A 6,000-nucleotide genomic window follows, 5' to 3' on the forward strand; every position below is an offset into this window, starting at 1 on the left:
GCTCGACATCCTCCATCGGGATGCCCTCTTCTTCACTTTGTTTAGCTTTTTGGGAAGAAAAAAAAAGCAACTACTTATTAGCGGGACATTTTTTATTGTGGCCGCTTCTTTCACTTCCTTTTCCTTCCTTTTCTTTCTTTTGGCAGCCCCGCTGGGCTTTTGGTTAACGCCGTCCATTTTCTGCTTGGCAAATTGTCCCGCACACTTCTCAGTGATGCAACCTAACTGATAGTGGGTCAGGTAAAAATTAATTCCACTGTTTTTAACCTTGACTTGGCTTAAGAAAAACTGATCTTGAATCTGTACAATGTAAGCCACCTACTCTCTATGCCCACCCACCTTGACGTTAGCCAATCTATAGTGTATTGTCCCTTGCTCACCGGCCACCACTTGCCCAGCCATCTCACCAATATAATAATCAATCATGACACTTAATTTTCTTTGAAACAACTTTTATTTCATCTGATTGGACAATTATCAAGAAAATTGGTCAAGCTTTGTGTCATAGGAGCCTGACATAGAAAAAAAACCCCACATAGTACATTTTTTTTCTCCCATCGCAGAGGGCCCTTTTATGCTTAGGGGCCCTTGGGCCAGGTTGCCTATATGGTATATCCGGCATAGACAAAACAAAATGTCTGCACCTGTATCATTGTCTTCCAACATAAAACAGTCAATGTGTGTCATTATGCGTGGAAAACAACATGGTGTCGGGGATTTCAATATTTCAGTTAATCTCATTCAAACTTTAAGAACGAACTGATTGCCTAGGCTAATTCATCTGTGATCACAACTATTTAAGGTCTCCTGCGCAGGAAAGAAAGATGCTGGTGAGAACGAAGACACTTTAAACGGTAGCCTGCCAAATAATCATGTTTGCATGTTATCTCGTGTTACATTGGAATTGGTGTTAATGTATGTTGTATATACGTACTTGGCGACTCTGCACCTCCCGAACAAGGACATCAGTTTCCTCATCTCATCTCATCTCATCTCATCATCAGCCGCTTCTCCGGGGTCGGGTCACGGTGGCAGCAAGCTAAGTAGGGCACTCCAAACGTCCCTCTCCCCAGCAACGCCCTCCAGTTACTCCAGGGGGTTCCCAAGGCATTCCTAGGCCAGATTGGATATGTAGTCCCTCCAGCGAATTCTGGGTCTACCCCGAAGTCTCCTCCCAGTTGGACATGCCCGGAAAACCTCCAAAGGAAGGCGCACAGGAGGCATCCTAATCAGACGCCCACACCACCTCAACTGGCTCCTTTCGACGCGAAGGAGCAGTGGCTCCTCACCCTAAGAGTGAGCCCAGACACCCTACAGAGAAAACTAATTTCATGGGCTTTGGGTAAAGCTCATGAGCATAGGTGAGGGTTGGAACGAAGATTGACTGGTAAACTGAGTGCTTTGACATCAGTTTCTTAGCCGGTCTGAATCTTCACCGTCCGTTACGAAATTGGCAGTCCTCCATGACAGAGAGCGCGCTGCTTTTAAAGGGAATGAGAGGAGCTGATTTGATTGGCCGTAATAGAAGACAGTCCTCACCACTCCTACTGATATTTATTCCTTCTAATCCAACCTCCCCGATACCGCCAGCGCAGCATTTCCTGAAATTAGCAAAAAAATATTGGCCATACTTTAGACAGACTTGCGCTGTGAACTAAACCAACGTTATAGATATCATCCTGAAGTGCCTCTTTAGCTAACACGTGAACATATTCACACTGATGTTAGATATCCTTCCAGGCTATTTGTTAGATATGAGGTTGTGGCAGACTTTTGTAGTTTGGGCTATACACATTACACACTGAGGCCTAATACAGTGGTTCACAACCTTTTTGGGCCCAAAAGTCAAACCAGAATCACGAGGCACACCAACTCACAGTAATCAATTATGCAGATTGTCTCAAATGTCATGATTATATTGTCATTAGAGATGTTTCCCCTTTATGGCACACTGACAAATAATAAAATCTGACAGGCAGCAATGGCCTCACTCATCAAAAATATCTAGGCCTTGTTATATGAATCGGTGCAGGAGCTTGCAAGACAAGTGTGCTACACATTATTGTTCAGAAGAACAATAATGGGCAGAAGAAGAACACAAACACAACACAAAGAAACAACATTTGTGGTAAAAATATGTAATTTAATAAATGTAAAATATACAGATATATTTAAATTATGTACCATTTCATTAATTCATGTCCAGTATTATGATGTATAATAAAACGACAAATAAACTGGGTGCTGAGGTGACAGAACATTGAGATCATATGTATTGAGCTCACCTATAAATATATTAAAAACACGAATTTTTGGGCAATAGATGTGAAAATAGCAGTTAGTCACTTAGGGCATGCTTTCACTCAAAGCGATTTAGAAGCCAACTTATAAGATACAAAGTGACTTCAGCATATTAGGTGACAAATGGTGAGAAAGTAAACATATAATAGCATGTGCATAGGTCTTGCTAGCTATTTGGTGCTAGCTACATCCCACCAGATAGACACTTCCAAAAAAAGACAACAGACGGAGATTCTTTTCCATCAACTTTATGTAACTCATAGCAGTCGATGAGTTCTTTTGCATCACTGCCATAGTCTGCCTCTGCTTCTTTAGCTGCTCTTCATAAACCGCATATAGCCACAGCAGGGGAGGGACTGTTGCCAAAGAGGTGGACCCGCATCCTGTAGTCCATGATGTCAGTGGTAAAGTCACTGTTCCTAAACCATAGGAAGGGGAGGAAGTCCCTGTGGTCTTTATTCACCACGAAGCAGTGGAACATGTGTTCGATGTCGGCAGAGATGGCCACCCGCTCCTTCCTGAACCTCATGAGTACACCTAGCAGGCTGTTGTTAAGGTCAGGGCCTGTGAGCAGGACATCGTTGAGTGACACTCCTTCACATGGTGCGCTGGAGTTGAAGACCACACGGATCTTGTTTGGCTTTTTGGGATGGTACATGCCGAACAGGGGCAGGTACCAGCACTCTTGTCCATGTTGCAGGGGCGGTGCAACCTCTGCATGTTCTCTGCCGAACATGTTCTCCATGAACTCCAAGAAGTGGGTCTTCATCTGTGGTCGTTTCTCCAGTGTGCGCCGGAGTGAGACAAGGTGGTCGTGTGCTTGTTTCCTATTATCAGGCAGCCGTTGTCTTGGCGACCGGAAAGGTAGGGGCCCAACCCAGCTGTTGGAGCTGTCCTGATGGAACTCAGCCTCCATGATCTGAAGAAATCTCATGTCCTCCAAAGATGGTGCAAGTCTGTGGTCATCGGCAGTACGTGTGAAGATGGTTTGGCCCAGGCTGTCTCCATTGTGTGTTGTTGGGCTGTATGTTGAGGTTAGTGCCGGTTGGTATTGATGCTTAGGTGGTTGACTGAACATCTCCTTCACTTTAATTTGGCTGCTGCTCAGTTTTAGATGGCTTACACGACCGTTCTCTAAGATGGATGATTTGTAGCTGCTCACCTGTAGTGGTCTGTGGGCTCCACCGAGGCATACATCACCGATGACAACCCATCCTAGGTCCAGCCTTTGAGCGAACGGTGCATTGTCTGGACCATTGATCTGGTCACAGACTTTGTGTACCCTCAAGATATCTCTGCCCAGCAGGAGGAGTATGTTGGCGTCTGGATCAAGAGGTGGTATTCTGTCAGCGATACATTTCAGGTGAGTGTGATGGCGGGCTGCGTCTGGGGTAGGTATCTCAGAGCGGTTATTAGGGAGTTGGTTGCACTCCAGGAGTGTAGGCAGAGGAAAGCTCAGATTCTTGTCCACTGGCTCCACAGTGTAACCACTGGCTCTTCTCCCCGCAGTCTCTAAGCCCAGCACATGTTTTCTGCGTGTATGGGTAGGAGCACCCTGAAACTTTGAAGAAGTTGAAGAACTCTGACCGTGCAAGGGAGCGGTTGCTCTGCTCATCGAGTACTGCGTACATTCTTTTGGATTCCTCTCTGCATACAGTTGGGTACACACTGACGAGGCATATCTTGGCACATGCTCTCACACTAAGTCCTTCGCCACACACTTGTGTGCAACTTGAAGTGACCTCCAGGTCATCTGCTTTGTCTCCCTCCCGCAGTATTCTGAAGCGGGAGGGGACGCCTTAGACTTCCAGGTAGCTGGTCCTGGGTGGAGCGCTGTCATATGACCGATGCTCTCACATTCCATGCATTTGACATCAGCTGAGCAGTTCCTGGCAAGGTGCTCAGTGGAGGAAAAACATTGGAAGCAGATAAAGTGTCTCTTTAGGAGCTGTTTGTGTTCTTCCAAGCTCTTTTCCTGAAAGCCTCTACATTTCTTCAGAGGATGAGGTTTGTTATGTATGGGGCAGTGTTTGTTTGGGTCCGCTGATTCCTTATCTTTTCTAGTCTCAGATTTGTCTGTTGAAGAAACTTGTGTCTTGTGAACAAACACGGGCGCCTTCACAGACTTCTCCCACTTATTCTTTCCCTCTGCTGAAGTTTGCATGAAGAGGTTCAAGCTGGGGTCTGTTCGAGCCTTTGCCTCCATGTGGATGAGGTCTACAAACACGGAAAAGGGTGGGAAACTGACGTGATGTCCGTGCTTGTATCTTGACCCAAAGGATATCCACTTCTCTTGTATGTTGTGTGGGAGTTTCTCAACGATTGGATTAACCCCTCTAGAGGTGTCCAAGAACAACAGGCCTGAGAGGTAGCCATCTTGCTTAGCGGCTTCCACCTCCGACAGCAGGTCTGCTAGATCCTGGAGTCTCTGTGGATCTTTCATTGTGACTTTCGGGAAGCTTTCCAGCTTGCTAAAGAGAGCCTGTTCAATGACCTCGGGTGAGCCAAATGTTTCATTGAGCCGCTCCTGTGCCATCACCAGTCCAGTGGGTAGATCTCTGATATTGACTGCTCTAATTCTTCTCACCTGTTCTGCTGACTCATTTCCTAAGTACTTGCTTAGCAGGTCAAGTTCTTCTCCATCAGTCAGGTCTAAGCCGGCAATAGTGCTTTGTAACGAGGTTTTCCAGGTCCAGTAGTTCATTGGCTGGTCATCATATGTGATGAGCCCTGAGGTCACCAGGCTGCTGCGGGCAAGGTATGTTGTGAGATCGTTGATGATTTGAGAGTGGCCACGTCTAGGTTGATGGGGCGTCCCGTGTATAGACCGATGAACAGGAAACGGTGACTGTTGATTAGCGCTCTGATAGCTAGGTTCATAGGGTGTCCCGTGTACAGACCGTTGAACGGGAAATGGTGACTGTGTCCCACTATGCCGAGGAGCCTGAGCCATGTAATGAGGCATAGTGTAGGCAGAAGCGGCAGCTTGAGTTTGGTAGATATTGTGTGGGTGAGATATTGTTGGCTTAACTTTATCTCTCTTCATTTTAGTTGGCAGTTCATATGTGCACATGCTGGATTGCTCTGAAACGTAGGCAGCGGTACGCTGGTATTGTCTGATTTGCAGGGCTAGACTGGAGGCTTCACTGAGTACTTCCATATCTGACTCTAATAAACCACCCTGCAATGTGTTTGCCTCTGCTAGGGCAGTATCCCATTTCCTTTTCATCTTTTAATGCGTCAAGAGTGGCTTGAACGCATGCCTGCTCAACCTTCAGTTCAATTTCCCTTTTTGAATACGCTACTCTAGCCTGCGCTGCTTCGGCTTTTGTTTTTGCTATGGCAACTGCTAAATTAGCTTTTGAGCTACTTGATGAACGAGATGACCGTGAGCTCGTAAAGTGCTCATCTTCATTTCTTTTATTTGTGTTGTTAGGTCCTTCCATTATGCCTTAATGTTTTGATACCAGAATAATTAAGCTGACATGAATGCTGTCTGGGTGTTAGCCACTTGGCTCTTGGATGTGTAGCTCTGCAGGAAGGCTGTCCTCCTCTCCACTGCTAGCTGTGTTGCAGTCTTTTCACTGTGTAGGTCTTGCTAGCTATTTGGTGTTAGCTACATCCCACCAGATAAACACTTCCAAAAAAGACAACAGACGGAGATTCCCTTCCATCAACTTAAGTTGGAAACTTGTGAAA

This window comes from Lampris incognitus, chromosome 4, assembly GCF_029633865.1.
Source record: "Lampris incognitus isolate fLamInc1 chromosome 4, fLamInc1.hap2, whole genome shotgun sequence".
Classification (NCBI taxonomy): Eukaryota; Metazoa; Chordata; class Actinopteri; order Lampriformes; family Lampridae; genus Lampris; species Lampris incognitus.